The sequence below is a fragment of the Giraffa tippelskirchi genome, chromosome 2 (assembly GCF_054371585.1).
Source record: "Giraffa tippelskirchi isolate mGirTip1 chromosome 2, T2T-mGirTip1v1.2.pri, whole genome shotgun sequence".
NCBI classification, from domain to species: domain Eukaryota; kingdom Metazoa; phylum Chordata; class Mammalia; order Artiodactyla; family Giraffidae; genus Giraffa; species Giraffa tippelskirchi.
In genome coordinates this window covers 231,181,968-231,194,629 of record NC_137276.1, presented here as the reverse complement: position 1 = coordinate 231,194,629, position 12,662 = coordinate 231,181,968, and positions in this window count along the sequence as shown.

Sequence of the window (12,662 nt, the reverse complement as noted above, 5' to 3'; positions counted from 1 at the left end):
CTCTTTCACCCCAGGAGTCAGGTACCCCCTCTCTCTGAGTGTGCTCCCAACTTCAGTATCAGTCAGCACGAGCTCGAAGAGTGAGATGGCCTTAGGCTCCGAAAACTCATCTTTCCGTTCTCACGTCTTAGACCTCTAGGGTACAAAGTAGGAGGCCGTTACTGAATTTGATTTTGAACACAAGGAAAAGCCAATTGCATTATTAATGGATTATCTGCTGACCTTTTAAAACCATGCCCAAGGCTAGATTTAATCTCATACAGTGAATAATTCATGTGTTTCTGGGAGGAGATGGTGGGAGAACTTTTCATTCAACGTTTCAGCAGTCCATCTAAACTTTAGTTGTGATCCTTGCCCATGAATTTTGTTTAAGGCAGCTCGCGGTCCTTCACCTCCATCTTCAGAATGATACGGCAAAGCTAACTTGATAGTTCATGTCCAAAATAATCAGCCCATCAAACTCACGTACAGTATTACAATTAACACTTAATATAATGTTCTCACTCCCGAAGATGGGATGAATTCCACAGATTTCAGCAGTAGTTGTTGTTCAGCCTCTAAGTTGTATCCGACTCTTTACGACCCCATGGACTGCAGCACACCAGGCTCCTCTGTCCTCCACTGTCTCCCAGAGTTTGCTCAAACTCATGTCCATTTAGTCAGAGATGCTATCCAACCATCTCATTTTCTGCTACCCCTTTCTCCTTTTGCCTTCAGTCTTTCCCAGCATCAGGGTCTTTTCCAACGAGTCAGCTCCTCACATCAAGTGACCAAAGTATTGGAGCTTCAGCTTCAGCGTCAGTCCTTCCAATGAATATTCAGGGTTAATTCCCTTTAGGATTGGCTGGTTTGATCTCCTTGCTGTCCAATTAAAATGTATTCTAAGGTCATCTGACTAGCAAGTTGCTGTTTATTTTCTAATTCATGGGAAGAAATCCATGCAGTTCACACTAATCTGATCATATAGCAAATGCGTGTCTACCTTGAATCTACAGAGAAAGATTTTTGCATAAGAGAACATCACAAATTAGCCATAAATGGCCAACAGCATCCCAGAACATGGCCTCTGCGCACGTCCCCTCTTAACTCAAACCCTGTATATCGGGTTGGTTCCCAGACTCACTGCTACCCAAGAGATATAGGAGACTGAGGAGGCAGGTCTCATGTCTCTCAGCCCTGCAGGGTCTGCGGTGAACCAGGGCTGTCTCATCTGCTTGTCGGCCAGAAAGGAGGTACCACAATTCAACCACTTCTCCCAGTGGGATTCTGGGCCTGCCGAATGGGAGCAGGCTGGGCCAAACAGCATATTCTTAAATGGGATGATGGCTGTTGAATCACCCCCAATCCTTGACCTTCAGGGTCGCACGTTTCTAACTTACAAGCTTGAGAAACTCATTTCAGGGCCAAAGTGTTGCCTTTCTTTCTACTGGTTTAATTTAATTATGACGTCTAGTTTTCATTTTTCTCAAGGCCGTGGGAAAATGGACTAAGTCATCCCCAACTACATTACCAGTTGCTCTAATGAAAGTAATTTTTCCAAAGATTATAAAACACTGGCTGATCTACACTCCATGCCCCGACACGTAGGGTGAGTGTAGGTCATTGGATGTTAAAAGCTATCCCCCAGTGTACAGATACGTTGCTGCCTGCGTGCTCAGCTGCACAGTCGTGTCCGACCCTTTGTGACCTATGTGTAGCCCGCCAGGCTCCTCTGTCCATGGGGTTTTCCTGGTAAGAACACTGGAGTGGGTTGCCATTTCCTCCTCCAGGGGATCTTTCTGACCCAGGGATTGAATTCACATCTCCTGTGTCTCTTGCTTTGGCAGGCAGATTCTTTACCATTCCAGTCACCTGGGAATACCATACAGGTATGTTATCAACTTCAAAATAGGCCAAACCTCATAGAGATTTCCTAAGAAAATGGAGAAAGAACTGAAAGACAATCTCTTCTAAATTGTTACAGAATATGTTTTTAATTAGCTGAGAAAGAAAAACGTCTTCCAAATCCTATTAAAAGTTGTTTCTATTTACTACTCCCAAAATACTAAAACAATATAACCTACAAATACTTCTTATGCCTATGTAGAAATGTCTATCAGCCACTTTACTTGCAAAGATGGAATACAAAAACTGCTTCATTAAATGTAAGGTTTCACTATCCATGTTTTATTGATTGGTTATAATATTCATTATAAGTGAATAAAATTCATATTATAAACTCAGCAATTTAGTGCTCTCTAAAAGGCAAAACTACATTGCATATGGGCTTTCCCAGTGGCTCAGCTATAAAGAATCCACCTGTAATGCGGGAGACCTGGGTTTGATCCCTGAGGCAGGAAGATCCCCTGGAGGAGGGCATTGCAACCCACTCCAGTATTCTTGCCTGGAGACTCCCATGGACAAGGAGCCTGGTGGGCTACAGTTCATGGGGTGGCAAAGAGTTGGACATGACTGAAGCAACTGAGCATGCAGTCACATTGCATATATTGAAATATTATCTTTGTTCTATTGATTAGAGAAAAATTTATATTTATGAATTCAGATCAAAATCATGATTTTGATCATATATTCACATTATGATTTTATAATCACTATAATTACATAGTGATTAGAAAATGGAAGTATTAAATTTTTCATTCAAAACTTGAGTTTACAAGGTAAATATATTTTGATCATTTATCAAATCAACTTGAAAGGCCCTCCTGAAGTTTGAAAGCTGTCTAATCAATAGATCCCCCTGACAAGATTGGAGGAAGCGAGACCTTGACATCATAAAGCCCTGGGATGGAACCCTTGCTTTGCCATATGCTAGATGATCTTCAGTTCAGTTCAGTTCAGTTGCTCAGTCGTGTCCGACTCTTTGCCACCCCATGAATTACAGCACACCAGGCCTCCCTGTCTATCACCAACTCCCGGAGTCTACCCAAACCCATGTCCATCAAGTCAGTGATGCCATCCAACCATCTCATCCTCTGTCATCCCCTTCTCCTCCTGCCCCCAATCCTACCCAGCATTAGGGTCTTTTCCAATGAGTCAACCCTTCGCATGAGGTGGCCAAAGTATTGGAGTTTCAGCTTCAACATCAGTCCTTCCAATGAACACCCAGGATTGATCTCCTTTGGGATGGATTGATTGGATCTCCTTGCAGTCCAAGGGACTCTCAAGAGTCTTCTCCAACACCAGTTTAAAAGCATCAATTCTGCGATGCTCAGCTTTCTTCACCATCCAACTCTCATGACCATACATGACCACTGGAAAACCATAGCCTTAACTAGATGGACTTTTGTTGGCAAAGTAATGTCTCTGCTTTTAAATATGCTATCTAGGTTGGCCATAACCTTCCTTCCAAGGAGTAAGCGTCTTTTAATTTCATGGCTGCAATCACCATCAGCAGTGATTTTGGAGCCCAAAAAAATAAAGTCTGATACTGTTTCCACTGTTTCCCCATCTATTTCCCATGAAGTGATGGGACTGGATGCCATGATCTTAGTTTTCTGAACGTTGAGCTTTAAGCCAACTTTTTCACTCTCCTCTTTCACTTTCATCGAGAGGCTCTTTAGTTCTTCTTCACTTTCTGCCATAAGGGTGGTGTCATCTGCATAGCTGAGGTTATTGATATTTCTCCCGGCAATCTTGATTCCAGCTTATGTTTCTTCCAGCCCAGCGTTTCTCATGATGTACTCTGCATAAAGTTAAATAAGCAGGGTGACAATATACAGCCTTGACGTACTCCTTTTCCTATTTGGAACCAGTCTGTTGTTCCATGTCCAGTTCTAACTGTTGCTTCCTGACCTGCATACAGGTTTCTCAAGAGACAGGTCAGATGGTCTGGTATTTCCATCTCTTTAAGAATTTTCCACAGCTTATTGTGATCCACACAGTCAAAGGCTTTGGCATAGTCAATAAAGCAGAAATAGATGTTTTTCTGGAACTCTCTTGCTTTTTTGATGATCCAGCAGATATTGGCAATTTGATCTCTGGTTCCTCTGCCTTTTCTAAAACCAGCTTGAACATCTGGAAGTTCACGGTTCACGTATTGCTGAAGCCTGGCTTGGAGAATTTTGAGCACTACTTTACTAGCATGTGAGATGAGTGCAATTGTGCGGTAGTTTGAGCATTCTTTGGCATTGCCTTTCTTTGGGATTGGAACGAAAACTGACCTTTTCCAGTCCTGTGGCCACTGCTGAGTTTTCCAAATTTGCTGGCATATCGAGTGGAGCACTTTCACAGCATCATCTTTGAGGATTTGAAATAGCTCAACTGGAATTCCATCACCTCCACTAGCTTTGTTCATAGATGATCTTAGAGGCATTCTAATCTCTTTTTTGGAGTAAGAAATGGCAACCCACTCCTCTATTCTTGCTTGGAGAATTCCATGGGCAGAGGAGCCTGGGGGCCTACAGTCCATGGGATTAAGGATTCAGACAGAACTGAGTGACTAACACACACACAACCTCTTTCTTAATGTCAGTTGCCTAATTTGCAGAATTGTCAGTGAGAATACTGGTCACGTGGGGCTATGGAGAGAATTAACTTAGGCCAAGTTCACCACATCTGATTTACCTTAGACTCTTCATCAAGCTCATTCCTCTTTTCCATCTTCTTCTGTTAACTCAGGGTGGAAAGATCTGAATTTAATTCTAGGTCCACCGCTCTGCTCCCTGATTGGGACAAATCACTTCTGCTCTCTCTGGATGCTTCACTTGCAAAAGCAAGGATTTACCCTTCGACATTTTTTTAACCAGCCAGTGGCTCGGGCTTCCTTCCTTCCCAGCCAGGACAGCTGGTGTGGAGGCAGAGGGCTCATTCACTCAGCAGATCTGCTCAAGTTTCTGTGTGCCAGGCTCCGCACCTAAAGCAGCATCCTGGTCTCCTCAGTTCAGTTCAGTTCAGTCGCTCAGTTGTGCCCGACTCTGCAACCCCATGGACTGTAGCACGCCGGGGCTCCCTGTCCATCACCAACTCCCAGAGTTTACTGAAACTCATGTCCATTGAGTCAGTGATACCATCCAACCATCTCATCTTGTGTCGTCCCCTTCTCCTCCTGCCCCCAATCTTTCCCAGCATCGGGATCTTTTCAAATGAGTCAGCTCTTCGCATCAGGTAGCCAAAGTATTGGAGTTTCAGCTTCAGCATCAGTCCTGCCAGTGAATATTCAGGACTGATTTCCTTTAGGATGGACTGGTTGGATCTCCTTGCAGTCCAAGGGACTCTCAAGAGTCTTCTCCAACACCACAGTTCAAAGGACCACAGTCTCTCCTAGGGAGACCAGAACAAATGTCACAAACGGGGTGGCTTCAAGCAGTAGAACTTTGCTCTCTCACGGTTCTGAAGGTCCAAAGTTCAGAACCAAGATGCTGCCAGGCTCTCAGTCTGAATCCTGCAGGGGAGGATCCTCCTCGCCTCCCCCGGCTCCCAGTGGCTGCTGGCAGTCTTGGCGTTCCTCAACGTGCAGCTGTGGCACTTCCATCTCTGCCTCCTCACATCCCAAGATCTTTGCCCTGTGCAAGGTGTCAGTGATGCCAAGCTGTCTTCTCTGTGTGTCTAAATTTTCCCTTTCTGAGGACACCAGTCTTAGGATTAGAGCCCATCCCAACCCAGTATCATCTGGTCTCATGTCGGTGCCTTATCTCCTAACAAGATCACAGGCACAGATAGCAGGAATTCGGACTTGACTTTATCTTGGGGTGGGGACACAATATCACCCGCAACAAAGCAGAAAGACAGGGGTGACTAAGGCCCTCAGGACACTCTCAGTCAGTTAGCCAGGCTAAGACAGCAAACGGTGAGAGACTCTTGGCTCCTGTGCTCAAAATTGAGAACTGGGCATCATGATGGGCTGAATGCCATCATGGAGGGAGGTGGCAACTGAGATTAGCAAAATATCTTTTTTTTCTTTTACCATCATCATTATCTTTATTAAAGTAACATAATTTTCAAAATTCAAGGAGAAGGATGGCACCACCTGGGAACCCCAGTATCACTCCTCAGATGGATTTTCCTCATATAATCTTTTTCTTGTAATATAATTCAGAGACCATAAAGTTCACACTTCCACAGTGTCCAATGCAGTGGTTTTTAATATTCCTCACAAAACTGAGGAATCATCGCAAACACCTCATGCCAAGACATCCATCATCCCAAAAAGAAACCCTATGTGTTATCAGTAATTCTATATTGCCCTGCCTCTGGCAACCACTAACCTACATTCTGATTCTTGTTATGGACATTTCATATAAATAAAATGGTGCAATATATGACCATTTTATTTCCAACTTCTTTTACTTAGCATAATGTTTTCAAGGTTTATCTGTGTTCTGTCCTTGTTACAGCTGGATAATGTTCCATTGTATGGGTACACCACAGTCTATCTAACTATTCATCAATTGATGGACATTTGGTTGTTTCTACTTTTTTGGCTATTATGAATAACGCTGCTATGAACACTCACATGGTAATTTCTGTGTGGACCTATGCTTTCAACTCTCTTAGATATATACTGAGGAGTGGAATTGCTGAATCATATGGTAACTCTATGCTTAATTTTTGAAGAACTTGTCAATATGTCCTCCAAAGCAGCTTCCCCATTTTATAATCTTACAAGCGTTTCCCAGGTGGCTCACTGGTAAATAATCCACCTGCCATTGCAGGAGATGCAGGAGACTTGGATTTGATCCCTGGGTCAGGAAGATTCCCCTGGAGGAGAAAATGACAACCCACTCCCGTATTCTTGCTGGGATAACCCCATGGACAGAGCAGCCTGTTGGGCTACTGTCCTGGAGTCACAAAGAGTCAGACATGACTGAGCACACACGCACAATGAATGAAGACATCAGCTTCCCCACGTCTTCACCAACACTTGTTATTGTCCATCCTTTGAACTGTCAGCATCCCGGTGGGGGAGCAGCTGCACCTCCCTGAGGATTTGATTTGCGTTTCCCTCACGACTAATGATGTTGATCATCTCCTTGTGTGCTTATGGGTGATTTTAAAATCTTCTTTGGAGAAACGTCTCTTCAAATCCCTTGTCCATTTTTTTAACTCAGTGCAGAGCAATCTTGTTCACACAAAGATTTTGAACCCAGAAATAAAATTCAAAGAGGGAGATTTGGAAAGTAGTGAAGGACAGACAATATGAGCAAGAGTTTTCTGCCCAAAGGATCCCCATTCACTGAAGCCCAAAGGATCCCCATTCACTGAAGCCCAACCTGCTTCCTCTGTGCCCCTGGCCACCATGAAGTCAGGACTTTGATGGAAAAGACAGACAAAAGGTGAGCCCAGCACAGAAGCGATGGAGAAACAAAGTGGGTAGAATACTGCTATTTCCTCAAGCGGAGAGTCAGGGTCATCTGTTTATCTTAATTAGAGGCAGAATATCACTTTCTTGTCACTGCCTGTTGGTCATGGGGGGAAGGGAGAGTGCTTCCGCACCAATCTGAGGGAGCAGTTACCAGCCACAGTGGTGACGTTCGGCTACAAAATCACCTCAAAAAGTAAATCCCCGTGATGAAATACCGCCTAACACAGTCCCAGGAAGACACTTAAGCCAATTAGAGTGGCAGGAATTATGACAAACGCTGTAATTATGATTCAGGCAGACTGACTATAAACCCATGAATCTTCTGCTCCTGACCTGGCCCCAGCATCCCCGGGAATTATTTCCGTGGTGGAATGATGTCTTGTTCTATTAAGTACGTTTGGAGAGCACTCAAATGCTACATTATGAGAAGTGTGGATTTGAGGTCATAGATCCTCGGCCCAGCTGTCGCCTGAAGGAAAGCGCTAAAATGGGAAATTAAGCTTCACGGTCTGCTCAGCCATTCTGTGGCTGTGAGGGTAGAAGCACGTCCCTGGGAGGGTGGTGGGTTGATTTTGTTGTTGTTGTTGTTCCCTGTCACTTGCCTGCTCTCCCAACCGGCCCTGGAGAGAAGAATATAAATATATTGTCAAAAACGTACAGCTTGACTTGTTCCCTAGGCTAGGACAACAGTCAGCTGAGAAACTCACCTATCTGAAACTCAGCACCTTCAAAAGGCTTTCTCACCAAGTCTGGAAGAGTTGAAAGCCCTGCTATTACCCCTGGGTGAAGCAAGTCAGGAATGAAGGGTCTGAGTGAGTGTCCTGGGGTAGAGGAGCTCACTGGCCTTTGGGTAGAAGATTCTCGAGTCTGCACGTGTAAATTATTACCATGGTGTTGCATCGGTTCTTAAAATATTGCAGACACCTCTGTTCTTCTCTCTGGGTATTTCTTTCTGAGTAGGTCTTTCTTGCCACGGTCTCCTATGAACCTCTAACTGATTAAAATATCATTTTCCAGAGGATGGCTACAAAATACCTAAATATGGGTAGTAGTAATTTGCAGCAACAGGAAACTTGTATAGATTTATTCTCTTACAGTTCTGGCAGCTAAAAATCTAAAATGGAATGGTCTGGCTGAGTTCTTTCTGGGGGTTCTAAGAAAAAATCTGTTTTCCTGCATTTTCTAGCTTCTTGGGACTTCCCTGGTGACTCAGATGGTAAAGAATCTCACTGTAATGCAGGAGACCTGGGTATGATCACTGGGGCAGGAAGATCCCCTGGACAAGGGAAGGGCTACCCACTCCAGTATTCTTGCCTGAAGAATATCATGGACAGAGGAGTCTAGTGGGCTAAGTCTGTGGGGTCACAAAGAGTCAGACATGACTGAGCAACTGACACTTTCACTTTTAGCTTCTGAAGACGCCTATGGTCCTTGGATCATGGCCCCATCTGTACTTCATCAGCAAAGCCATCGGTGTGGTCACTTCCTCTCTCACTCTCTCTTCCACCCCTCACCTCCGTGTCATCATATCACTTTTGTCTTTTTCTTCTCATTCTGCCTCCCCCTTATAAGGACCCTTGTGATGACATTTAAGGTCCATCCAGATAATAATAATCCAGGAGACTCTCCCCATCTTAAGACCCTTAACCAAATTCCATCTGCTAAGTCTCTTTTCACTGTAAGGTGACATTAACATGTTCTGAGAGCTAGAACATGGCCATTTTGTGGGGTCCATGATTCAGCCCAATATAGTCTCCCCAACGTTGAACACCTGGGGATTGGGGACCTTTCCCCTGTGAAAGCATTTACTTCTTGCTGAAGGAGGAGACTGAAAAAAATATCACCTGGCAAGTATGTAGTGGAAAGATGTTCAGACCCTCCATCCTTGCCGTGGCTTCTCCTCCACCAGAGACAGAGATAGGCCCTGACCTGCAGTGAAGTCACACCCCTAAAACTGCTCCGTGTCTGTGGCAAGATCTGAGAGCTCGGTGTCAACGCCAGCTTCACCACCCACAGGCACGGGCTGCGTCACATGCGGCCAATCACACCTTCTCTGAGCATAGTCACTGTAGCTACACTGTCATCAACCCTTTGTGCAGACAATATCTTTCATAACTACCACAAAAGCTGACTAGGGGCAATAATTTTAAGAAAATGTATGAGAAGGGACTTTCAAAAACAAAATGGCAAGTAAGTGTAAGTTGTTTGACATTATTTCTCGGTCCTGACCGTACCCCTTGAGTTAGGGAAATAGTGGCGGTCTCCACTTTGCAGTGGAGAGCAGCTCAAGAGTGGGAGAACCGAGGTGGAGATGTGTCCACACCACAGGAAGCCTTGCATTTGGGCATGGGACCAAAGGAGAGACACTTAAACAACCTCAGCGTAAGAGGCAAGTGAGCCCTGGGAAAAACGCCGAGTGTACACAGGGGGCAGGCAGCTTCCACAAGTGCTGTTTGAGTTTGAAAAGAATGGAATTCTCTAGACAATATCCAGGAGAAAACATGGGGGCAGGATGTTTCGACTCAGCCGCTTAGTCATGTCCGACTCTTTGCGAGACCCCATGGACGCAGCACGCCAGGCCTCCCTGTCCGTCACCAATTTCCGGAACTCGCTCAAACTCATGTCCATCTAGTTGATGATGCCATCCAACCATCTCATCCTCTGTGGTCCCCTCTCCTCTCGCCATAAATCTCTCCCTGCATCAGGGGCTTTTCCAATGAGTCAGTTCTTTGCATCAGCGGCCAAAGGATTGACATTTCAGCTTCAGCATCAGCCCTTCCAATGAATATTCAGGACTGATCTCCTTTAGGATGGACTGGTTGGATCTCCTTGCAGTCCAAGTGACTCTCAAGAGTCTTCTCCAACACAGTTCAAAAGCATCAATTCTTCAGCGCTCAGCTTTCTTTATGGTCCAACTCTCACATATACATGACTACTGGAAAAACCACAGCTTTGACTAGTAGGACCTTTGTTGGTAAAGTAATATCTAGGTTGGGCATAGCCTTTCTTCCAAGGAGCAAGCATCTTTTAATTTCAAGGCTGCAGTCACCATCTAAAGTGATTTTGGAGCCCAAGAAAATAAAGTCAGCTACTATTTCCATTGTTTCCCCATCTATTTGCCATGAAGTGATGGGACCGGATGCCATGATCTTAGTTTTCTGAATGTTGAGCTTTAAGCCAGCTTTTCCACTCTTCTCTCTCACTTTCATCAAGAGGCTCTTCGGTTCCTCTTCACTTTCTGCCATAAGTGTGCTGTCATCTGCATGTCTGAGGTTATTGATGTTTCTCCCAGCAATCTTCATTCCAGCTTATGCTTCATCCAGCCCAATATTTCACTTGATGTACCCTGCATATAAGTTAAACAAACAGGATGACAAAATACAGACTTTTTATACATGTACATATACAATATGCAGAGAAGGGAATGGCAAACCACTTCAGTATTCTTGCCTTGAGAACCCCATGAACAGTTTGAAAAGGCAGGATGTTTATGTAATCCTATTTGTCCTCTGAGAGTTTTATACACAGTGGATGCTCCAAAGGGTTGGTATCAAACCACAGACAATAACTGAAACAAAAAGTTAGGACTATTTGCAAGATTACTCAAGCACAATAGGGGTGTGCCTTGATCCAGAATATCCAGGAGCCTGAGGCCAAAGGGTTAGGTTCACATATCCAGATTATATAGAAGGACCCTTGTTATCTGAGGTTGAGAAGTTGGAGAATTCAGTAAGGAAGTAGAAGTTGTCATATACAAGAATGCTTCCCCAAGAGTTGGCTAAATTAACAACTGGTCCTCCCTGTATCCCAAACATCTCTCTTCCTTACCTCTCATCAAAATTAAATCCTTCTTATAGGCATTAAATCCTTTATAGGTCAGTCTCTCTGAGTCACAGATATTGCCTGGTAATCCATGACAAGTGAACTGTGAAATCTTGCAATAGATGCAGGATTTCATAAAGTCAGTTGAAAGTGATCAAGTTGGGGTTCTCCTCCCATCACTGGGACGTCATCAATACAGCATGACCTGGCAGAGATGGGCCGTGACAACCGAAGAGGAGGTAATAATTGGAAAGATGGCAAACAGGAGGTGCCTTCAAAGAGAATTATTCGAGTAGCAAAAGGTTATTAGAGGCCCTTGGGGAAATAAAGCTTCGGCATATTTTTGCAGACCTGACCCTCTTTATGACCTTCTCGGTCATCTCAGTGTGTAAAATGAAGGCTATCTGATTGTACTAACATGCAACATTGCCAGAAAAATCACTCAGATGAAAAATAATCAACACTTCATTCCGGCTTTTTTCATAAGAATTTTTGCATAGTTTTGATGATAACAGAAGCATGTTCAATAGAAAAGAATGTAAATTTATCTCCATAGTTTCTGTTTCAGTTTTCAAGATAAAGTCCTAACAAGCATGCATTTTTTTTCTCATTTTTTCACTGTTCAGCATGAAGTTTTCTGTAGGTGGATTCCCCTCTGGGTTTTCCCCAGCCTAATAAGGGAGTCCTATACTGCATTCTCTGCATTCACCATTCTGTGTGGAATAAGTGGGTACCCTGGTGTGTGACCAGCTGACACCCCACCCGGGTGCCCATGAAGAAGTCTCTGCTACAGCAAAAGTGAGCTGAGTTTGTTCCCGTCACATCTTCCTTTTCTTTTGGAGAATTCTCTATTTCCAGCTTCTTCTAGGACCTTATTCTCTTTTTCCAATTTCTTCTAGGACTTTAGCTGAGAATTTCAGTCAAGGAATGAGTCTCTTCTAATCAATGCCTAGGGAAAACTTGTCAGCATCTCTTGATGTTATCCTAGGGGTGAGGAGTCCAAGAATGAACAGAAAAGAGGGGTTGGGTTCCCCATTTTCATAAGAATTTTTTCTAGAAAAAATAATATAACAGTAGCTTTAAGGTGGCTCAGACAGTAAAGAATCCACCTGCAATGCAAGAAACCCAGGTTTGATCCCTGGGTCAGGAAGATCCTCTGGAGAAGGAAATGGCAACCCACTCCAGAACTCTTGCCTGGAAAATCCCAAGGACAGAGGAGCAAGGTCACAAAGAGTCAGACACAACTTTAAAATAGAATCCATAGGAGGAATAACCAAATCTATTCTGAAAATGCTCCTTTGAAATAAGGACTTTTGAAGGAAATCCTGAATCAAACCACATTTTAAAAGATATTTAAGTAGAGAGTAACCAGTAGGGACTTCCTTGGTAGCCCAGTGGTTAAGAATCTGCCTTGCAATGCAGGGGATGTGGATTCGACTCCTAGTCAGGGGACTGAGACCCCACATGTCACAGGACAACTAAGCCTGGATGCCACAACTACTGAAGCCCAAGTGATCTGGACCCCACATGACACAGCTAA